General features: G+C 40.3%; 1 protein-coding gene across 4 annotated transcripts in view; it reads left to right on the forward strand.

The window, feature by feature from the left end:
• Positions 1-24,791, forward strand: part of WIPF1 (WAS/WASL interacting protein family member 1) — a 132,792-nt gene that overhangs the window by 39,178 nt on the left and 68,823 nt on the right. The window contains exon 1 of one of the 4 annotated variants that reach the window (XM_066279665.1): positions 6,211-6,331. The exons of 2 other annotated variants lie outside the window; for them this stretch is intronic. The gene's annotated coding sequence lies outside the window, so the exon portion shown is untranslated. Of the gene's footprint in view, positions 1-6,210; positions 6,332-24,791 lie in introns of those variants that run through there. One more of the 4 variants, XM_066279664.1, reaches the window with a different exon arrangement.

Below are 24,791 nucleotides of genomic sequence, written 5' to 3' on the forward strand. Positions count from 1 at the left end.
AAACACAAGTAAAATAATACAAATAAAACATAAATAAGTAATTTAAAAACAAAGTTTTCTATAATCATAGTGGAAGATTTCAACAAAATGTTTTCAGAATTTGATCAAGTAGACAAAAATAAGTAGGAAGAGAAGATTTGAGTAACATCATTTTTGTTATTAACCTAACCTAAGAAATAGGAAGTACACCCAATTTTTTAAAAGGCCATGGAGCATTTACCAAATTGGTGAACACTAGACCACAAAGAAACTTTACAATTAACTAAAAAGTAGACATACTGGATACATATGATAATAACATGGCATTGATAATTAAGAGAAGATGGCCCCTACCCAAGCACTTAGAAACTAAATATGATCATTTTAAGTAATTCTTGGGTCAAACAGGAAATCACTATGGAAACTTTAGACTATTTAAAAATTAACAATGAGAATACACTGCATTGGAATGTGTGGGGTAGGACTAAAAATGTACTTAGATAAAAAGTTTAAGGCTTTTATTTAAAAGGACTGAAAATAAAATCAGTCTGTAATTTAAGAAGCTAATAAATGAAAACCAAAATAAAACAAGACAAAGTAGAGGTAGGGACATAATAAAGGTAAATTATTTACTTTTATTAGGTAAATTACAATGTTTTTCTAATAAATGAGGAAAAACAGATAGGCATAAGACAAAAGTGCCGGGTTTATGAGAGAACTGCTGGGAAGAGTTAATGGGATAAAACAAACTATCCCTGCCTTTAATTGCCGCTTAGGTTTGGGTGAGGTGAAAAGCATGTGTAGAAAATAATTAGAAAGCAGGACTATGTTCATTAAAGTGGCTGTTTATGAGTTATAAATGGTAAACCTATCGACCACAAAAAAAGTAGCATTAGCCTGACCAGACAGTGGCGCAGTGGATACAGCGTCGGACTGGGATGTTGAGGACCCAGGTTCGAGACCCTGAGGTCACCAGTTGAGCACGGGCTCATCTGGTTTGAGCAAAAGCTCACCAGCTTGGGCCCAAGGTTGCTGGCTCGAGCAAGGGGTTACTCGGTCTGCTGAAGGCCCACGGTCAAGGCACATATGAGAAAGCAATCAATGAACAGCTAAGGCAGGGGTCCCCAAACTACGGCCCATGGGCCGCATGCGGCCCCCTGAGGCCATTTATCCAGCCCCTGCCGCACTTCTGGAAGGGGCACCTCTTTCACTGGTGGTCAGCGAATGCATCCTGTGCTCCTGGAGTACTGTAGATGGCGGCGTTGCTCACGTACAGTACTACTTCCGTTGACGCGGGAAGCATGCCTCTTGGCTCCGGAAGCACGTCATATCACTTGTTACGGCTAGCAGTGACAAATATGAAACCAGACACTGACAATCTCATTAGCCAAAAACAGGCCCATAGTTCCTATTGAAATACTGGTCAGTTTGTTGATTTAAATTTATTTGTTCTTTATTTTAAATATTGTATTTGTTCCTGTTTTGTTTTTTTACTTTAAAATAAGATATGTGCAGTGTGCATAGGGATTTGTTCATAGTTTTTTTAATAGTCCGGCCCTCCAACGGTCTGAGGGACAGTGAACTGGCCCCCTGTGTAAAAAGTTTGGGGAACCCTGAACTAAGGTGTTGCAATGAGCAACGAAAAACTAATGATTGATGCTTCTCATCTCTCCATTCCTGTCTGTCTGTCCCTGTCTATCCCTCTCTCTGACTCTCTCTGTCTCTGTAAAAAAAAAAAAAAAAGTAGCATTAGTTTCTGCTCCTCTGGTGTGGGGCAGAGCTGTGCTTCGTGTTGGCTTCAAACTTGTCAAGGGGCCCTGGAGAGGCTATTTAGCCTCTCTAATTTGGTTACCTTTTCTGTGCAGTGGTGATCACAGTACCTACCTCGCGGGATTACAGTGAGAATTAAAAGTATGTATGTAAAGCATTTAGCTCACTGCTTGACATGTAGTAAGGGCCTGGTCAAAGTCAGTGCAGTGTCTCCTTCCAATCTCTTCTGATGTTGGTGAGATGCTTAGGCTGCTATCAGTAGCTTAGCACATTTTACACAGAAGTGAGACAGAAAATATTGTTGAGAGATTCCAAGTTCTGCCTACCTGGATGAAAAGTTTGGGCATTATGTCTGTGACTGTGGAATATACCTGTGGTGACTGGCTGAACAAGACTGTATTGAAAGAAAATTTCAATAAAACATGATGCCGCCCAAGCAGCAGTGGTTCATGAGCTGGAGAGAAGACCCTGGCCACAGAGAAAGGCGTGGCTGGTTCTGCCAATCTGCAGGCAGTTGATGTCCCTAAGTAGGAAAGGCAGAATTGAGGAGACCTTCCTGATCTGTAAAAGCTTTTACTCTTCGTTAGCAGGAGTGAAAGATCGTTCTCGCAACTTCTGTGTCAGCGTTAGGCTCCTCGGGCATGATGATGGATTCATGAGATCTTAAAAGGTAAACATAAAAGAAGTCAGATACTGAACACAGAAAAAAATGAAGAGAATTTTAACACCCCATCTTTTATCTATATTTAGGGCTTGAAGATTTGTGGTAAAGATAGAATATGTCTAGGAATAGTTTAAAATTATAGGTTTCAATGTCTGTAGATGCTACCATCAAACCACTTTAGTCAAAATATGTGTTCAGTGAAAGTAGTTGATTTATGTCACTGGTCCAGTCAAGAACTAATTGACTACTTTCTCCATTCCCAAGACACCATCAACTATAAGGTGTGCCATCACATTAATGACATATAGAACGGTGAAAAAAAGACATGATTTTAAATGTACACTTTGAATCCAGGAATGTTAAAATATGAAGGGAAAAAACACAACCAAAAATACTACACATGTTTGAATTAAGGAAATGCAGTAGTTTGGTATTTTCTTTCTGGTAGAAGCTAGCACTAATTTTATGAGAGCAATATTTTTATCTTTAATCAGTACATTGGCAGAACTAATGAAAATTAAAGGCAATGAACAATTTCTCAGGCTCATAGATTTATTTTCTTTCATTCCCTTGTGAAGACAGAAAAATCCTGGGATGTTGGGGTGGTACTATGCACTATGGGCCTGGAGCATCTTGTGGTGTCAGAAAATAAGGAAGTGCCCCAAAACAAAACAAAACAAAAAACCAAAAAACAAAGTTGATAGAAATATGTCAAAGAAGCCCAGGAACCAACTGAGAGAGCTCCCAATGGCCAAAGGTGAAACAATTTGAACAATAAAATAAATATAGTGTTGAATTATTACCCAAAGTATAAAAGAAATATCTAAGAGGCCATACTGATATAAATAAAAGATTGAATAAATTAATAAGTAGGTGAAAAGACAGGTCTTCCAGAAGATTTCCAAATAATTTGCATGGATACTCTGCCCTCCAGGTTTTCCTTCTAAAGTGCACAGTGTAGAAGGGGGTGGAAGACAACTTTCCGAGGAGAAACCTGACATGCACTGACTCAGGTGACCAAGGCCAACACCCACAGTATTCACTCACGTTGGCACTGCGCATGCTTGATATGATGTCATTAAAATGGCGCTTTACCTCCAGAGTCTTACTGCAGATCACCCATAACTCCAGTCTTATCAGAAGACAAATCCTAATGTGGGACATTCTGCAAAATGCCTGACCAGTACTCAAACTGTCAAGGTGATCAAAAAGAAAGTCTCTGGAGTGCAGAGGTTGCCAGTTTGATTCCTTGGTCAGGGCACATACAGGAGCAGCTTGATGTTCCCTGTCTCTCTCTCTCTCTCTCCCTGCCTCTCTCTCTCTCAAAATAAAAAAAGGAAATTCTAAGAAAACTATCACAATCAAAAGAAACCTAAGGAAAAATGATGACTAAATGTAATCTGATGTCCTGGATGGGATCCTAGAATAGAAAAAAGACATTAGGGGAAAATCTAAACCATGAGCTTTTAGTTCATAATAATGTATCAATATTGGTTTATTAATTGTTACCCAAATATCATTCTAAAGAAATAAAGTTTATTAAATTTTTAAGGCTCTGGCTGGTTGGCTCAGTGGTAGAGTTTCGGCCCTGCATGTGGATGTCCCGTTTTGATTCAAGGCACACAGGAGAAATGCCCATCTGCTTCTCCCCCGCTCCCCCCCTCACTTCTCTCTCTCTCTCTCTCTCTCTCTCTCCTGTAGCCATGGCTCAATTGGAGCAAGTTGGTCCCGGGCGCTGAGGATGACTCCATGGCTTCTGCCTCAGGCACTAAAAAGAGCTTGGTTGAGCAACACTTCAGATGGGCAGAGCATCGCCCCCTAGTGGGCTTGCCAGGGGGATCCCAGTCGAGGCACATGTGGGAGTCTGTCTCTGCCTCCCCTCCTCTCACTGAATTAAAAAACTTTTTTTTTTAAATGCCTAATGGGGGAAAAAATTCATGGATGCCAGGTTAGGGATTTCAAAGGAAAATTATAAAGCATTTTTTAAAAAAACCTTTAAAAATTCCACATAAGCCTTGGTTGGATAGCTCGATTGGTTAGAGCATTGTCCTGAAGTGTGGAGGTTGCTGGTTTGATCTCGGTCAGGGCACACACAGGAACAGATTGATGTTCCACTCTCTCTCACTCTCTCCTTCCTCTCTCTCTAAAAATCAATAAAATAAATATTTAAAAAAGAAATTCCACACAGAGCATGGGTAAGTAGAACATATGTAACTGCTTGATTGAAAAATGGAACTGGCAGTTGAACCCAGTACGTGACACTACTAAATGCATTCAAATGGAGTCGTTATTATTTATCATCTATGTAGTATTTTGTTTTTTCAAAATGGTAAAGTTTTACCGCTTAGTATCAAGTGTAATATCAAGTGTAGTATCAAGATGGCAAAGTTTTACAATTACTCCTATTTTAAAGCTAAGGCTGTGCTTATATATGTGTTTTAACTCAACTGGTTAATCTAACTGTACCCTTGAATCAGAAAACCAGCCATCAGTTGTCAGAAAGGTAAAGCAGTAATATATGGTTTCAAAGCCAGAAATGCAAATCATGGGTGTGACTTCAGGGTTCTACTGTTGTCCAAAGTTCTGACTCTCAGGACTCATTTTCTTAGTCTATGTTCTCACATGGAAAACTTCATTGGGGAATTATAGGGCGATATTTTCAAGGCTTGGAACATTGAGCTTATGTATAGTTACCATTCTAAAAACAAACAGAAAAAGCCCTTTAAAAGCATTTTTTTAAAAAAAATTATACCAGGGTGGCCAAATAGAAGCAATTGTGAGGATCCTGCACTGAGTCAAGTTGTACAGATTGCAGGATGTCCCTTTCTGTCCCAAGCACCATTTTACTCCCACACACCAGCTCCGGCACCCACCGTTCCGGTATGTTTGGGCCTCCAGAGAGCTAGAGGAATTTTGCCAGGGAAGAGGAAGGCACTGACCACAAGAACAAGAAAGCTAGAAATGGCGCCCCTGGACCTCTTGCTTGGTCCCCCCTCAGCTTTTCTCCAGTCTCCGCCTTGTTGGAGACACCGACAGGCACAGCCAGGCACTTCCCCCAGGTGCTCCCCACAGGCCAGCATCCGGACCCCCGCGGCCAGGGCTCACACGCCACTAGGAACCACCACCATCCCACAGGAATGAGATGTCCATGTCAGCTCTTTAAGGGGAAACCAAAAGGCTGGCATATTTTGGAGACCAGCAGAAGGGAAATGTCTGCCAGTTGTTTAGCCCCGGGAGACAGAATGTGTTGTGACTTTGCTGAGCCAAGAATTAGGGCACACTGTCTGAGAGCCAGACTGAATAGACTGGATGTGAACTTGAGACTGTCCCTGGAAATTCAGGGTGTTGCTGCAGAATCCAGAAATGTGAGCTGAGCCCTGGGTGTGCTCCTCTGTGGTGACGCTCTCCAGAGAGCGGCCTGGGGACATCCGGGGCGCAGTGCCACGGCCACCCTTCCTCAGCGGTCTGCGGGCGGCAGCACCAGGCCTGGCCTAATGACAGGAGAGCACCCAGCCCTGCTAAGACGGTCCGCCCCTTCCCAGCTGCCTTCCCAGCCTCAAGAAGGGGTACCCTGGAGCTCAAGAATCTCTCTCTTTCCCCCCTCACCCTCCTTGCGGTGTCAGAAGTGCCAGGAGACCAGACATTACCCTCCCTGCCTCTCTCCCAGGCTCAGCTCCTTAGGGATGCCTAACATCACCTCTGGGTGGACAACCATTTCTTTAGACATGGTTTACCCCAGTGTGAAGCAAGCGGTGAGAGGATCTTATCACATGGCTCTGACCACTGGGAGAGGCGAGTCAAAGAAGGTGCAGTGAGGAAGTACACTGTCACATGCACCACTTACAGGAAACAGGCTAGAAGATAGCAGGGGAACTAACTGGAGAACTTGGTCGTTTTCAGCGGATTAGAACAAAGCAGGTTAGTGCTTCTCCCCCCTCCCCTCAAAATCTTTCATAGCCACTCTATAAAATACCTAACTGGTTCTCTTTCCTTAAACTGTCTTTGACTATTTTTGTAATATGAGGTAATTGTTCTGGCTTTGAATGTAAGAGCCAGGGCATAGCTGGTAACCACACGTTGTTAGAGGAACACACATCCAGCCATTTTTGTGAAAATGAAATTAGACTCTCTTGCTTCCCTGTTTAGAACTTCTATGTCTTTAAAACAAGCCTTCCGATGTGCATTAAATAACATTTCGTCGAATTCAACTAAGCCTCTCCTTGTGTTCACCTATTAGCATAAATCTGAAATTGGACAAGTCAGCTTGTGTTTGCAGGTAGACACAGGGTGTTCAAAGAGCAATGGAAAATACAGGAATATTGTGGGTAAAAACGTGCTGCAAGGCTGTCTGCAAAGGTTTGTTGTTTTTAGATACTTTTCATCTGGTTAAAAAAAAATCTTTTGGCTTATTTCCTGTAAAAATAACTTCTCATATTTTTATAAATTTTTAAGTTCCCCTTTTGACTTTTTCTGCCCTCTTTCTTCCTTTTTTTTTTTTCCTTTCCTTCTTTCACTGACATAAAGTGGGGTAGAGAAGAGGTAGGGGCAGCTGGAATGTGAGATGACGAAGTCCCTTGGAGTTTGAGAAGGAGCACAGGCTGTGCGGGCCCTCAGGAGCCCTGGGGTCTGGCCCTCACTAGAGCTGTGTCTTCAGCACGGGCTTCCTATATAAAAGGAGATTAAAGAGTCTGGAGAACCGGAGACACAGTTAAAAGGTTGGAAATTAGAGTCCAGAAACAGCTGAAGGACCCAGAATTATTCTTCCTGTGGCCATGAGGAACCATTTAATACAAGAATGTCAAGTCAATAAAAGGTCCCTGCTGCTTTCAGAGTTCTATGAAGTAGGAAAATGTCAAACCTGAGTTAGAAGAAGGAAGTTACTACATTCTTGAACTGGTATTAAAGACCAGGACAAGTTAGCCAGAGAGTTTGCCGAGTTCTTTTCTGGGCATTTTTGAAACATAGTCAGTTTCTTTCTTCTATGCCTTTGTGAATGTGTTGATCGAGGCGGGAGAGTGATGAAGAGAAGAGACAAGGGCGGGTAGCTTCTTGTTTCATCTCTTCACTCAGTGTCTGTACTTCACGGTGTCTGTGCTGAAAAACAAAACAACTAGGGGTGAGGAGTGAGCGGACGCACATGTTGTTTATACTCTAGTCATGAAAATAACCAGGTCAGTGATGAAAGAAAAATCATTGTTTATTTCGCCCTCAGATTGCCACATTTTTTATTTTTTTACTACCACGTTGTGCAAGAAAATGGTCCGGAAGCTGACAGAATACGGGAGGATTCTAAGCTGGGGAACTCAGCCCCAGTGGCTTCAGAAATCCTGCCCTGGCTGTGACAGAGGCAGCCCATGGTCCCCTGGCGGGTAGAAGGGTGGAGGGGAGGTTGGAATTTGGGGTGTTTGGAGCCCTTTGCACAAAGACCTGCCTGGGGGAAGCACAGGGGAACTGCAGTGGCAGGTCTCTTGCGCAGGGCACCGGAATGCCCCTGAGCGCCCCAAGGGCGCACAACTCCCAGTGGCTGGTCATCCCTGGAAAGACCTCCTCTTTTGGTTTTCTTTCGCTTTCTGCATTGGTCCTAAAGCTTTGTTATTAGGGGACTTGTATTTTGCTCATCTTCTGCCTAGAGTCCAAAAGGACTTTCTATTTTGTTAAAATACTTTCCAGATGGACCTGACTTTTTTGGTAATGCATCCTTCCAAAAACTGTTTGCCTTTCTTCTGGGAGCATCTGTTTTCTCCTGCCATTTCTCACCCCCTTCCCTAGCTCCCCCCTTCTCTATGTTCCTTTGTGTTTGAGATGCAAGAAAAAAGTTTCGTAGAGTGTCATTATTATGCATGCCTCTGATTCCCAAACCTGGAGGTGCTTCTGGAAAAAAAAAAGAAAAGAGAAAAACAGGGAATGGCAGAGGTGGTAGATTATGTTGGATGATGGAGAGGAGCTGGAATATTAATCTGGCCTGTAATTTTTAGACAGGAATTACTTTCAAATTGAACACTGAGTTCAGTTTTAAAGTAGAAAGTAGAAAGAGATAAACAGTCACCTTTTAGCTGGAAACAAATGGTGAATTTTATGGGGAGGGATTGCGTGGGCATGTTACTGAATTCTCTAAGCAGAAAGAAGGGGGCTGACTTCACAAATCCCTCTTCTCCTGGACCTGATATATAGGCAGGCCTCTTCTCCCCAGAGCCCCAGAGTCAGCATCCACCAGTGTTCAGGTGGCCTGGGTTTCTGAGAGCTGGAATGGTGATATATACAAAACATTCATGCTAGGAGGGGAAAAGAAAGTTCAACTCTGATGAGTGCAACCTTTACAATCAAATTCATCTTAGGTCATCTTTTTGAGTTGGCATCAGCAAGTCCGGAGGCCTAGCTCCGTGGGCTTCTCAGAAGTTCATGGGCATGTGGAAGGTATTACTGTTGTCCTCACCATTATACTGGGAAATTCTGGGAGTCAGTTTGATTTTTTTAAGTTGTGATAAAATACACATAACATAAAATTTTATCTTAACCATTAAGTGTGTAGTTCAGTAGGGTTAAATATATTTATATTTACATTGTTGTACAACCAATCTCCAAAACTTCTTTATCTTGCAAAATGGAAACTCTATAGCCATTCAACAACCCTCCCATTCCACCTCCACCAGCCATGCTCTACTTTTTATTTATGAATTTAACTACTCTAAGTACCTCATATTAGTGGAATCATACAGGGTGGGCAAAAGTAGATTTACAGTTGTGGTCACACAAAACACAGAGGTTATTCTTGTGTCATTATTTATTAATTATTGTATTTTTTATACAAAATAACCGTAAATCTACTTTTTCATCTGAATGACTATAAACTTACTTTTACATCCCCAGCAACAGGGTACAAGGGTTCCAGTTTCTCCACATCCTGCCAACACTGGTTAGTTGTTTGTTTTTTCATAGCAGCCATCCTAATGGTTATAAGATGGTATCTCATTTTGGTTTGCATTTCCCTAACAATTGGTGATGTTGGGTACCTTTTTATATGCTTGTTGACCATTTGTATATCTTCTTTGGAGAAATGTCTGTTCAAGTCTCCTGCCTGTTTTTTAATGAAGCTATTTTTTTTTTGTTGTTGTTGAGTTGCAGGAGTTCTTTATTCTAGATATTGGGAAATGGTAAACTTTTTAAAAGTATTGTATGTTCAGGTTCTAATGTTCATTTCACATCATCTGCTATGAGCCAGTCACCTCTGTGATTTACAGCCTTGGCGAAGAATATGAGTTTCAATATGATTTTTTTTTAACAATATATTTTTATCTTGACTTGGAAATGCTACACAAAACCTCAGTCATTTTCAGCTTATAAGCAGTTCAGTTTTCAAGTGCCTACAATGGTGAAGGGAAGGAAAAGAAAGGGAAGAGGCTAGCTCAGGGTAATGCTTTTTATTCCTTCTACAATTTATATTATACTTTTCTGGTTGCGTAAACTTCAGGAAAAAGCCTTACCCTAGACTCTGTTGGTTAAAGCCAGACTCCATGCAAGAATAAACATACTTTCTGAGAATCATCCAGTAATTATGTCTTCTCATACCACCCTCCCTCCAAACCCACAGACTTGAAGAAGGTAACTCAGATCATAAGATCATTATCATTTTCCTTTGTGAATGCCTCAAATAAAATATTATATAAATATTTTGCTTCTGAGTAGTAAGAGGCAGAGAACTCGGGCTGTTGTCCCAGGAAGAGAAGCAAGGACAGTGTGACTGCTCTGGAGGTGTGGGCATGGTCCTTGTTTAGATCAGCCATGGTCGGGGGAAGAAGTGATGGAAGTTTAACACAGTGCAGTGTGGTTCTCCTGTTGCTGGAGGTGCTGTCTTCCGAATAAAACATTGTTAATGCTCATTTATACTCATTAATGCTCTGTTACACTTCCAGGGAAGGTATGGCCTTATGCCTTGTGGTTTCTCACTCTGCTATTTCAATTTCCCTCCATTTCTTCAGAAATTTGTTTGTTTGTTGTTTTCAAAAAAAAAATGTTATTTCTAAAAAATAAAAGCTTCTTTGTGTCCCCCACACACACATACACACACAAAAGGGAGCCTCCGAAAATGACAAGAACAGTTGCATTTATTTGCTCGTTTGTTTTTTTCAGGAAAGGACAGAGAAAAGCTTTCCTTAAAAAGAATAAACTGGGAAAAGACAAGTACTTAAAGTGGAACCCTGTTATGGTGCAACAAACTGAATTTAAGAGGCATTGGCTTATGTGACATCCCATGGTAGTCCCACCAGGAAGTAGTCATACACCATGAACATTGTAATTTCTCAATACTAATTAGAAATTATATATTGAGACTGTCTGACTAACTAGCTACTTACCAGGGTGTCTGTTTTGATACTTTACGATGAATTTGGCTTCTTTTCTACTTTTGTTTGTATCTGGATTTTAATGTCATAATTAAAGTTCACTAGTATTGGTTTATAGTCCTGTGTAGCTTAAAAAACAAGTATTTTTTCCATATTAGGATACATGGCTGCACACACACACATGCATGCATGCACACACACACACACATATATATATACACACACACACATCTTTTAATAGGGGAAAATTCTTTAAAGCATATATCTCCTCAGTTGAAGCTCTGATATCTTAGAACCTACCATTATTTGAAATATGCTGCTAACTTCAGACTAGAAGGTATTATATCTATTATACATATAGATTCATTTGGAGGGTTTGTCTCTGAATTGCTATTCTTTTAGTAAATCATTGATTTATTAAATGATGATTTGGAGTATCTTGTTGGTTTCCAGGACAGCTATGGAAAGATTTGGTCTTTTTTTTTGTTTTTGTTTTTTTGTATTTTTTTTTTCTGAAGCTGGAAACGGGGAGAGACAGTCAGACAGACTCCTGCATGCGCCCGATCGGGATCCACCCGGCACGCCCACCAGGGGCGATGCTCTGCCTACCAGGGGGCGATGCTCTGCCCCTCCAGGGCGTTGCTCTGCCGCGACCAGAGCCACTCAAGAGCCTGGGGCAGAGGCCAAGGAGCCATCCCCAGCGCCCGGGCCATCTTTGCTCCAATGGAGCCTTGGCTGCGGGAGGGGAAGAGAGAGACAGAGAGGAAGGAGGGGGGGTGGAGAAGCAAATGGGCGCTTCTCCTATGTGCCCTGGCCGGGAATCGAACCCGGGTCCTCTGCACACCAGGCCGACGCTCTACCGCTGAGCCAACCGGCCAGGGCCAGATTTGGTCTTTTTTAAAGGCTTTAGAGACCAGTAGAAACATCCTGACTCCTAAAAACTGGGTGTGGGACCAAGAGAGGGGCTCCCAGCATCTCAGCAGCTTGCTACACAGAAGGCTGCATGGAGACAACTGTGAAAGGGTTAACACTCCAACTTCGCCTTCTTGCCGCCCTGCGCCTTAGCAAAGTCCAGTTCCAGAAGTCATTTAACTGTGTGAACATTCTTGATTAACTGCCACCAGGGCTTTGCCTGAAACCTCTTTCAAAGGAAACAACATGTGCCTTCACTTTTTCTCTCCTTCCCTCTGTCTCTTCTTTCTCTTCTTTCTATTTCGTGCCCATCACCTCATGAAAATGTGGACCAGAACTCACCCACATGGACAGCGTGCTTCCTCTGCCAACTTTGTCTCGAAACTTTTTATTCTTCTTCTCCTGAGCATTAAATAACCTTCCTTGCAAAACAGGGACAAATCAAGGCCAATGAGCATAATCGCCAGTATAAAAATGTTTGAGAGGTTTTGTATAGGAAAAATAATTTGAGGGGGGAAGCCGATGTTGTAAGATAGATCCTGATGAGGTAGATATTCTACTTTTTAAAACTTCTTTTATGGATTCATAAGGCGGTAGCAGAAGAAAAAAGGGATTGAAAATGCCAGAGGATAATTTGATGTAAAAGACAAAAATGTTAGGTTATTCAAAAACTATTTTTTTCTCCTACTTTGCTGCCAGGAACATCTGGCTTTGGGAAAAAATTCAGGAAAAAGACTCTCAGATGCTGTTGTCATTATTTAAAACTTAAAGAGGTAGATAAAAAATAGAGTGCTAGATTTTTAGAAATAGAAGGGACCCTTCAAGGGCTCAATCCCCTTGTTTTTAGACTTGGAAACTGAGGCTCAGAAAGGTTAGGGGATTTTTATCTTGATCAAAATAACTAATTAGTGAGAGTAGTGGGTATAGACCAGGGCTTCTAACTCCAGCACAGGTCACCAGCTACAACGTTGAGGGGCCCCAAGGAATTGGATATAGTTTCCCCTCACGTGTCTACAGCAGCTAGATCCATGCCTAATGGGAGTGGACCAAGAGACTAAGGAGTTTATGAACTCTGAAACTTCAGCTAAGTGACCTTCACTCAATTCCCAGAAGACAGCACAGCAATGTGGATATAATACAGGGGTGGCAAAAGTAGGCTTACAGTTGTTATTTGGAAAACAATACAATATTAATAAATGATAAAGAATAAACTCTGTTTGGCATACTCACAACTGTAAACCTACTTTTGCCCCACCCCCGTATTAAAAGTAGACAACCAATCCATCCTGCCTGGAGAAAGTTTATGAGCAGTGAATGGTGACAGCCACATGGAGCAAAGAAGAGGTCAGCTCGGAGAGGAAAACTTCCCAGTGCCTGCCCAAGATTGGCCCGAAAGAGGGACTGTGAATTTTGTGGACATGGATATGGATTGAGAGGGGTTGTCCATTGTAAAGTGTGGAGAAGATCAGGGATTATCATGGTCGAGATTAAATAGTCCTCAAGTGGCCTATCCACCCATAGCTATTATTCCAAGATCCATGAACCACTTTCTGAACACCAAATCATCTTCCTGGTTATCATTATCTCAGAAGAGTATATTCTGGACAATGAACATGTTCACTAGAAAGAAATGACATTGGCCCTGGTCACTGGCTCAATTATAGAGCATTGACCCAGAGTGTAGATGTCCTGGATTTGATTACCAGTCAGGGCACACAGGAGAAGGAACCATATGCTTCTCTACCTCTCTGCCTCCCCTTCTCTCTCACTCTCTCTCTTCCTCTACCACAGCCATGGCTCGATTGGTTTTAGCACATTAGCTGGGGCATTGAAGGTGCTTCTGTGGAGCTTCCGCCTCAGGCACTAAAAATAGCTCAGTTGCAAGCATGGCCCCTGAAGGGCAGAGCATTAGCCATGGATGGTGCTTGCCAGGTGGATCCCAGACCAGGGGTATGTGAGAGTTTGTTTATCTCCCCTCCTCTCACTTGGAAAAATAAAAAAAAAATTTTTAAAGAAAGAAATGACATCATTTGTGAATTTTCATGTGCCCAGCAGCCTCTTGTGAATTTGTAATGTGGTTCCGTCATTCTGAGTCTGATCCCTCTGACTCTCAGATAAAAGGGAGATTTTAGGGGCTCTATGACAAAGTCCCCCTGCTGGAAGTGAGATGATCTATTCCTCCCCGGTAATGCCACTCTTAGGGGGTCTTTTCTGGACAAACAGCGGCCTCTCCTCAATGTCAGTCCTACCTCTTTGTCACTCCTCTTCATAATACCACAGCATTATAAAAAGAAAAAATGACAGAGTATATGGGTCCTACTACTGAACATTATAAAGAAATTTTTGGACAATGGATGTTTTATATAAGGGTTTTTTTTAATTTTCCCTTAATTCAGAAATATTTATTGAGTACCTTCCATGTGGATCTTACATTTTAGTTGGAGGACCTGGACAATAGCTATAAGCTAAATAAAATAGTATGTCATGTAGTATATTACAAGGTGAGAAAGTAGGAACTGTTAAAAGAAGCCCAGCCAGGTAAGGAGGAGCAGGAGTACAGTAGTGGGTGTACAGAATCAAGTTGGGTTGGCCCTGGCCGGTTGGCTCAGCGGTAGAGCGTCGGCCTGGCGTGCGGGGGACCCGGGTTCGATTCCCGGCCAGGGCACATAGGAGAAGCGCCCATTTGCTTCTCCACCCCCCCTCCTTCCTCTCTGTCTCTCTCTTCCCCTCCCGCAGCCAAGGCTCCATTGGAGCAAAGATGGCCCGGGCACTGGGGATGGCTCCTTGGCCTCTGCCCCAGGCGCTAGAGTGGCTCTGGTCGCGACAGAGCGAAGCCCCGGATGGGCAGAGCATCGCCCCCTGGTGGGCAGAGCATCGCCCCTGGTGGGCGTGCTGGGTGGATCCCGGTCGGGCGCATGCGGGAGTCTGTCTGACTGTCTCTCCCCGTTTCTAGCTTCAGAAAAATACAAATAAATAAATAAATAAATAAATAAGTCGGGTTGTCTGGGTGACCCTCATGGAGAGGGTGGCATTTGAGTGAAGGCTTGGAAAAGTTGAGAGAATTCTTCCCGCAGATGCCCGGGGGAAACACAAGAGCCTTGAGCAGGAGCATGCCTGGCACAATCAAGGATTAACAAGGAGCCAGCGTGAGCAGGACAGACAACGGGAGGAGGCAAGATCCTGGGGGCCTCATAGGCCACTGTAGGACTCTGGCTTTCACTCAGAGTGAGAGGGAGCTTTGGGAGAACAGTGAGCAAAGGAGAGAGGATGACCTGGCTTTCCATTTTAAAGGATTCGCCTGACCGGGTGGAGGCGCAGTGAATAGAGCATCGGACTGGGATGCCGAGGACCCAGGTTCGAGACCCCGAGGTCACCAGCTTGAACATGGGCAAAAGCTCACTAACTTGGACCCAAGGTCACTGGCTTGAGCAAGGGGTTACTCGGTCTGCTGAAGGCCCACGGTCAAGGCACATATGAGAAAACAATCAATGAACAACTAAGGCGTCGCAATGTGCAACGAAAAACTAATGATTGATGCTTCTCATCTCTCCGTTCCTGTCTGTCTGTCCCTGTCTATCTCTCTCTTTGACTCTCTCTGTCCCTTAAAAAAAATTTTTTTTTAAAGGATTCATCTGGCTATTGTGTTGAGAATAAACAGTATGAGAGAAAGAGGAGAGACTAGTTAGGAGGCTACTGCAGTCCTCTGATGAGACAGGTGGCAGCACTAGAGGTGGGGAGGGGTAAACAGTCTGGTTATTTTGAAGGTAAATCAACAAAATTAATTGTTGGCTTAAATGATGATAAATGGAAGAGGGGATTCAAGGAAGATTTCAAGGATTTTGGCCTAGGCAAAGGAAAAATGGAAATGCCATCAAACTGAGATGGGGAGGGCTATAAGTAGAGCGAGTAGGCGAGATATGTGGAGTTTAGTTTGGGTGATATTGAGTCTGAGGTGTCTGTGACATCATGTGAAAATATTGAGTAGGCAGTTGCATATACATGTCTAAACATAGGAGTTAGACTCCTAGAAATTAGTCTTTGTTAATGATCCTTTATTATTATTATTATTATTATTATTATTAAGTAAGAGGCGGGAGGCAGGGAGGCAGAGACAGACTCTTGCATGCGCCCCAACCGAGGTCCAACTGGCAAGCCCCCTACAGGGCGATTCTCTGCCCATCTGGGGCCACTGCTCCGTTTAGCAACAGAGCTATTTCAGTGCTTGAGGCAAGGCCATGGAGCCATCTTTAGTGCCCGGGGCCAAGTTGCTGGAACCATTGGAGCCTTGTCTGTAGGAGGGGTGGGAGGAGAAAGAGAGTAAGGGAGGGGAGGGTGAAGGTAAGGGGTGGAGAAGCAGATGGCTGCTTCTCTGTGTATGTACCCTGACCAAGAATCAAACCCAGGACTTCCACACGCCTGGCCGACACTCTACCGCTGAGCCAGCCGGCCAGGGCCTAATGATCTTAATAGTTTAAAATTATTCCTGAATACATCTGTAGCTTGTAAAACTCCTACAAAAAATGTGGAATGGGACTCTGCATAGGGACTTTTTAACTGATTGATTTCTGGGACTGAAATCAGAAAGACAGTGTTCACTTGGGTAAACAAGAGTAGAAGGGTTAGGGCTTCTGTGTCAGGCCTTGCCTTTCTCTGCTTAAGCCCCAGTGACTCCATGATTCTTATTGTAAGAAAGAAAACTATGTTTAGCAAAGTGGGTAAAAGTAAGGTTTATTTTTTTGAAATGCTCAATATCTAACAAATCAAGCTTATTTATGCATACATGTCAGGGCAGTTGAAAAAAATATTATGAAGTTTTCATCTTTTCATGTGTATGTAAATATTATCATAATAATTGAAGTTGGATTTATTGTCATTGAAACAGATTTTAGCTAGTTATAAAAATATTAATGAGCCTGACCGGCTGTCGTGCAGTGGATAGAGCATCGGACTGGGATGCGGAGGACCCAGGTTTGAGACCCCGAGGTCGCCAGCTTGAGCACAGGCTCATCTGGTTTGAGCAAAGCTCACTAGCTTGGACCCAAGGTCGCTGGCTTGAGCAAGGGGTTTCTCAGTCTGCTGTAGCCCCACGGTCAAGGCACATATGAGAAAGCAATCAAGGAACAACTAAAGTGCCACAATGAAAAACTGATGATTGATGCTTCTCATCTCTCTCCATTCCTGTCTGTCTGTCCCTATCTATCCCTCTCTCTCTCTGACTCTCTCTCTGTCTCTGTAAAGGAAAAAAAAATTAATGAATTAATCTATGCTGGCTACTTTCTCAGGGAAAAGAAGGTATGTAATCATTCAAGAGGAAGGACTCTAAGTTCTTATGGATTGGCTCTAAGTCTGTGCAAAACATAACTTTTGATCTCTAAGTTCACTTTTTGTCTACTTTTAAATTAGCATAAGTAAACAAAAGGGATCTATTTTTAGAATACCCAAATTGGGACACTGGAATAACACCGGCAGTTCCTGCTCCAAACAGAGACTAAAAGTTTTCATTCTCAATCTTACGTTCAGTTTATAAGAACAGCATCTAGGCACGTGCCTAGAGAAAGTGAAAGGGTCATTATAAGCTGAACTCCACTAATCCTGATTTATTAGTGCCAAACACTTGCCTTTTGCAGCTGTGGAAACAGTTTTCAAAGTTGATTTCTTTCTGAGTTCACTAGCAGTACTACATGGTGTTGTTTTTTTTTAATAGAATCTTTCACCGTAAATGCCCACACATGATGGATTCTGGGGGTATGTGAGAAGTTCCTGTGCTCATCCACAAAGCATTAAACTGATTTTTAGATAGTGCAAATCAAGATATGCTGAGTCTTTTTTTTTTAATTTAGAAAATTAATTTTTTTTTTTTTTGTATTTCTCTGAAGCTGGAAAGGGGGAGGCAGACAGACTCCTGCATGTGCCCAACCGGGATCCACCTGGCACGCCCACCAGGGGGCAATGCTCTGCCCATCTTGGGGCATCACTCTGCCGCAATCAGAGCCATTCTAGCGCCTGAGGCAGAGGCCACAGAGCCATCCTCAGCGCCCGGGCAAACGCTGCTCCAATGGAGCCTTGGCTGCGAGAGAGGAAGAGAGAGACAGAGAGGAAGGAGAGGGGGCGGGGTGGAGAAGCAGATGAGCGCTTCTTCTGTGTGCCCAGGCTGGGAATCGAACCCAGGACTCCCGCACGCCAGGCCGACGCTCTACCACTGAGCAAACCGGCCAGGGCCTAGAAAATTAAATTTAACAGGGTGACATTAATCAATAAGAGTACATACATTTCAGGTAAACATTTCTATAGCATTTGTACTGTTGATCATCATCCAAAGTCAAATCATTTTCTGTCACCATATATATGCCTCTGTTTACCCCCTCCCTCACTGCCCGTCCCCCTGGTAACCACTTCACTTTTATCTATGCCCATGAGTCTCAGTTCTATATCCCATCTACATGTGAAATCATACAGTTCTTAGCTTTTTCTGATTCACTTATTTCACTCAGTATAATGTCTCAAGGTCCATCCATATTGTCGTAAATGTCAATGTGTCATCATTTCTTATGGCTGAGTAGTATTCCACTGTATATATGTATCACATCTTCTTTATCCAGTCCTCTATTGTAGGACACTTTGGTTGTTTCCATGTCTTAGCCACTATGAATAATGCTGTAATGAACATGGGGGTGCATGTGTCTTTATATACCAATGTTTTTGAGTTTGGGGGGTAGATACCCAGTAGAGGGATTGCTGGGTCATATGGTAGTTCTATTCTTAATTTTTTGAGGAACCACTATACTTTCTTGCATATGGTTGTACTAATGTGCATTCCCACCAGCAGTGAATGAGGGTTCCTTTTTCTCTACAGTTTCTCCAACACTTTTTATTACCTGTCATGTTGGTAATAGCCAATCTAACAGGTGTGAGGTGGTATCTCATTGTAGTTTTGATTTGCATTTCTTGAATAGCTAGTGAAGATGAGCATCTTTTTATATATCTGTTGGCCATTTGCATGTCTTCTTGGGAGAAGTATCTATTCAGGTCCTCTCCCCATTTTTTAATTGAATTGTTTGCTTGTTTATTGCTGAGCTTTGTGAGTTCCTTATATATTTTGGATATTAACCCCTTATTGGAGCTGTTGTTTGCAAATATCATCTCCAATTTATCTGGTTGCCTATTTGTTGTTGTTGTTGTTATATTTTTTTGTCAGTTTCTTTTGCTGTGCAGAAGCTTTTTAGTTTGATATAGTCCCATTCTTTATTTTTGCCTTTACTTCCCTTGCCTTTGGAGTCAAATTCACAAATTATTCTCTACAGCCAAGGTCCATGAGTTTAGTACCTATGTTTTCTTCTATGTAATTTATTGTTTCAGATCTTATCTTAGGTTTTTGATCCATTTTGAATTAATTTTTTTGCAGGGGGACAAACTGTAGTCAAATTTCATTCTTTTGCAGGTGGCTTTCCAATTTTCTCAGCACCATTTATTGAAGAGGCTTTCTTTTCTCCATTGTGTGTTTTTGGCTCCTTTGTTGAAGATTGTATGTCCATATATATGTGGCTTTATTTCTGGGCTCTCGATTCTGTTCCATTGGTCTGTATGTCTGTTTTTCTGCCAATACCATGCTGCTTTGATTATTGTGGCTCTATAGTATAATTTGATGTCAGGTAGTGTGATACCTCTGTTTTTCTTCTTTTTCCTCAGGATTGCTTTGGCTATTTGGGGTTTTTATGGTTCCATACAAAACTGGTGATTTTTTGTTCTATTTCTTTAAAAAATGACATTGGGATTTTGACGGGAATTGCATTAAACCTGTATATTGCTTTGGGTAATATGGCTATTTTAACTATGTTGATTACTCCAATACATGAACATGTAATACTTTTCCATTTCTTTTCTCTTTTTAAATTTCTTTAAATAATGCTTTGTGTAGGTATTTTTGTTGTTGTTGTTGCAATTGTAAAAGAAATTGTTTTTCTTAGTTCATTTTCTAAAGTTTTTTCTTTGGCGTAAAGGACTTTTGCATATTGATTTTGTATCCTGTGGCTTTACTGTATTGGTTTATTGTTTCTAATAGTTTTTTGATGGAGTCTTTGGCATTTTCTATATACAGAATCATGTCATCAGCAAAAAGTGATACCTTTACTTCTTCTTTCCTGATATGGATGCCTTTTATTTCTTTCTCTTGCCTTATCACTCTGGCTAAAACTTCCAGGACTATGTTGAGTAAGAGTGGAAAGAGTGGGCATCTCTCCTTGTTCCTGATTTTTGAGGAAAAGCCTTCATTTTTTTCATCATTTAGTATGATATTAGTTGATAGTTTGTCATAAATAGCCTTCATTATGTTAAGGTACTTTCCTTCTATTCCGATTTTATTGAGTGTTTTAAACATAAAGGGATGATGTACCTTATTGAATGCCTTTTCTGCATCTATTGATAGGATCACATAATTTTTGTTCTTTGTTTCCTTGATGTGGTTTATTACATTGATCGATTTATGAATGTTGAACCATCATTGTGCTCCTGGAATAAATATCACTTGATCAAGGTGTATTATTTTTTTAATGTGTTATTGTAGTCAATTTGCTAGTATTTTGTTTAGGATTTTTGCATCTGTATTCATTAACGATATTGGTCTGTAGTTTTCTTTTTTTGTGTTGTCTTTACTAGGTTTTGGTATGAGGGTTATGTTGGCTTCATAAAATGTGTTAGGCATTATTGCTTCTTCTATATTTTGGAAGACCTTGAGAAGGATGTTTAGTAGAATTCAGTAGTGTAGCCATTTGGTCCTGGACTTTTATTTTGGGGGAGGTTTTTGATAGTTGTTTCTATTTCCTCCTTGCTTATAGGTCTATTTAGGTTTCCATTTCTTTGTGACTCAGTCTAGGAAGATTGTATAGTTCTAGGAATTTACCCATTTCCTATAGGTTGTTGAATTTGTTGACATATAATCTTTCATAGTACTCTACCATGATCCTTTGTATATCTATGATTATCTGTGGTAATTTCTCCTTTTTCATTTTGGATTTTGTTTATATGAGTACTTTCTCTTTTTTCCTTAGTAAGTCTAGCCAGTCAATTTATTAATTTTATTAATCTTTTCAAATCTTTTTTATATTAATTTTTTCAATAGTTTTTTTTTGTTCTCTATTTCATTTAGTTCTACTCTAATTTTTATAGTTTCCTTTCTTCTGTCAACTTTGAATTGCTTTTGTTCTTCTTTTTCTAGTTCCTTAAGATATGATGTCAGGTTGTATACTTGGGATCTCTCTTATTTCTTGATATAATCCTATAATGATATAAATTTCCTTGTTAGTACTGCTTTTGCTGCATCCCAGAAATTTTGATATGTTGTATTGTCATTTTCATTTGTGTGTGTATATCTTCTGAATTCTGCTTTTATTTCTTCTTTGATCCAGTCATTTTATAGAAGTATGTTATGTAATTTCCACATTTTTGTGGGTTTCTTTACTTTTTTTGCAGTTGAATTTTAATTTTAAAGTTGTATAGTCAGAGAATATGCTGGATATAATTTCAATCTTCCTAAATTTGTTGATGTTAGTTTTGTGGCCCCACATATGGTCTGTTCTTGAGAAAGTTTCATGTACACTGGAGAAGAATGTATAATCTGATGTTTTGGGATGAATGTCCTCTAAATTTCTATTACATCAATTTGGTTTAGTGTGTCATTTAAGGCTGATAGTTCTTTATAATTTTTAATTTAGATGATCTACCTAAAGTTATCATTGGTGTGCTGAAATTCCCAAATATGATTGTGTTTTTGTCTGCTTCTATTTTTAGATCAGTTGGTAGATATCTTATATATTTTGCTGCTCTGTTTTTGTTGCATATATATTAAGAAGTGTTATGTCTTCTTGATACAATGTCCCCCTTTGTCATTGTGAAATGTCCATCTTTGTTTCTTGAAGTCAGCATTATCAGATATGTGTATGGCTACATCTGTTTTTCTTTTTCTTTTTCTTTGGATATTATTTGCTTGGAGAATTGTTTTCCAGATTTTCACTTTGAGTCTACTTTTGTTCTTCAGCTTAGATGTGTCTCTTGAAGGCAGCATATGGTTGGGTTTTGCTTTTTGATCCAATCTGCTACTCTGTGCCTCTTTATTGGTGAGTTCAGTTCATTTACATTTAGGGTAATTATTGACAGTTGAGGAGTTTTTATAGTCATTTTACATTTTGTTTTCTGGTAGCTCTGTGTTGGGTTTGGTTCTTCTCTTTTGTGTTTTTGTCAGTTGTTTTATGGTATTCCATACTTCTTTCCCGTTTCTTCTTTTTTTAAGCAATGTATTTCTGTAGTGGCTTTTCTGTGGGTGGTTACCATTAGGTTATTTAAAGAAAAATGTTCATATGTACAAGAGTCCTTTGTCATATGAGTACTTCTGCTCTCCATCCTCCTTTGCTACTGCAGATCTTTATCCTCCCCTCTTTTATGTTAATGTCACAGATTATCCTTGTTTTTATTGTGATCTTGTTGGGGATTTTACCTGTAGTTTAGATTTGTTTTGTTCTTTGTGTCTAGTCAAATAACCCCCTTGAGTATTTCTTGCATTGGGGGTTTTCTGGTGATAAATTTTCTCAGTTTCTTTATGTCTGCAAAAGTTTTCATTTTTCCTTCACATTTAAAGGATAACTTTAATGGATATAGCATTTTTGGCTGGTATTTCCTCTCTTTCAGTACTTTGAATGTTTGGGTCCACACTCTTTGGCTTGTAGAGTTTCTGCTGAGAAATCTGATGATAACCTAATGGGCTTTTCTTTGTATGTTATGTTCTTCTTTTCCCTAGCTGCCTTGAGGATTCTTTCTTTGTCATCAATTTTTGACAATTTTATTACAGTGTGCCTTGGATTAAGTCTGTTTTGGTTGAGATAACTCGGCATTCTGTTTGCTTCTTGGATTTGAGGCTCTAACTCTTTCCATAGGCTTGGAAAAGTCTCATCAATTATTTGTTTGGATAGGCTTTTCATTCCCTTCTCTCTCTCTTCTTCTTCTGATATACTCATTGTTATATTGCTCTTTCTGATGGAGTCAGCCAATTCTTGTAGAGCTCTTGTTTTTTTGTTTGTTTTTTTTAATTCATGAGTCTCTTTCCTCTTATTCCTGTAGTGTCTCTAGTTGCCTGTCTTTGATGTCACTGATTTTTTTCTTTATCTGGCTTGTTCTATTAGCTAAACTTGTTACCTCAGTTTTCAATTCATGTATTGAGTTCTTCATCTGTGTTTTTAAAGTTTTAATCTCCTTAGTGAGCTCATTGGTGTTTTCCCACATCTCATTGAGTATTTTTTATCTGTTTTTATCTGACCCTCTTTCTATCTCTCTCTTTGTCTCTGTCACACATACATAAAAATAAATAAATAAATGCTAAATAATTTTACTCTAAAACAAAATATTCTTGGAAGAAATGAAAGACCTAATTAAACAAAACAATGCCTAATAAGCCTTGATTAATATAAAAATGTGGGAGTCTATCTCTCTTCCTTCTCATGTCTCACTTTAGAAAAAAAAAGTTATTTTAACATCTTGACTCAATTTGAATTTTAAAATCTGCTTGTGAATTTCTGCAAAACTAACCAGTTAGTGTTTCAATGGTGATTACATTGAGTAGCTCATTGGGATATATATATATATATAATATATATATATATATATATATATATATATATATATATAAATTTCCACATCTCATTGAATATTTTCAGAACTTCAATTTTCAGTTATCTATCATTAAACTCCAAGGTTTCCAAGTGATTGAGATTTTTTTCTTGAGATTTTTCATTTTCTTTCTGAACTACATCTTTTTCTTGTGTAGCCATGGTATTTGATTTTTCTTCCTTGATGGCATTTGAGCGTAATGGTATTGTTAATAACTCTAACCAAAAAAAAAGCTGAAAAAAAGAAAAAGTAAAAGTAAAAAATAAGTAAAAAATTTAAAAATAATGACAAAAAATAACCACAGGAAACAAAAATCAAAAACAAAAAAAAAATCAAGAACAAACAAAACACCCAGAAAAGAATAAGAAATAAGATATATAAAAATTAAAGAAAATAAAATTCAAAAGAGAAAAAAGATTTAAAAGTAAAAAAAGAAAAATAAATTTCAGTTTTGAGAAGTTACTGTTTTCTTTAAGTAGATGTCACTATATTACAAGTGTTAGCTCTATAAAATTCCTGGGCTGTTCTCTGGTGAGATATTGCTGTGGCAATGATGTAGGGTGTGCTGCAGCCATGTTGGTGGGTGGGGCTTATTGTGAGGGCTTCCCAGCTTTTGCTTTCCAGCTTTACAGCTCTAACAATAGCAATCTCAGGCCTCCAGGTGCTCCTCCCTACCTCTCAATTGACCAGAGGACCAGACATGAGGCACCTAGGTTCTTCAGGGAAGAGAGTGGCTTTGGAGAGCTAGCTGTGAGATTTGTCTCTACCACTTTTGTACTGGTGAGGGAGGCAGGATCTGGAAGGTTAGGGGGCCACACTTTAGTTTTTTCTCCTCCCAAGTGTGGGCTTTAGTCTATTTGATGTGTGGATCTTTCAGGTATGCCTATGAGCCCAGCTGAGGTTCCTTCGCTGTGTTATAGTTGTTTAATTTGTTGAAATTTCAATGGGAAAGATCAGGAGTATTTTTCACACTGCCATTACTCTGGTGTCATCCTGAAAATCATGCTGAGTCTTTTAACACTGAGTTTTTAACCTGAACCATGTGAACTGGATGGGAAAATAATACATATTGATTTTCACTAATATCTAACTGAAAATTTGCATTTCCTTCAATTATGAATGTAGCCAACAAACTTCAGTAATATTAGCAGCACTCGTGACATCATCACCAACAGAAGTCATAGACAGTTTGATCATCCAAATTTGTATTTCCATTTGCTTTCTGAATACACCTGACACCTTGCCAGATCTCAAGTTCAGTGTGTCCAAATCCCTGTCCACTAAAACTGGACCTCCTCCTTCCTTCCTCATACCATTAATGCAACCCATGTCTAACCAATCTCTATGCTTATATCTTCCTATTAGATATTGCTCAAAGTTATCTTCTTTTTTATATTTCCTCAGACTCTTCCCTAATTTAGACCTTCAAAGCCTGCGGGCTAAACTGATACTGATAAGTCTCTTGCCTTCAAAGT

The sequence above is a fragment of the Saccopteryx bilineata genome, chromosome 5 (assembly GCF_036850765.1).
Source record: "Saccopteryx bilineata isolate mSacBil1 chromosome 5, mSacBil1_pri_phased_curated, whole genome shotgun sequence".
Taxonomy (NCBI): Eukaryota; Metazoa; Chordata; class Mammalia; order Chiroptera; family Emballonuridae; genus Saccopteryx; species Saccopteryx bilineata.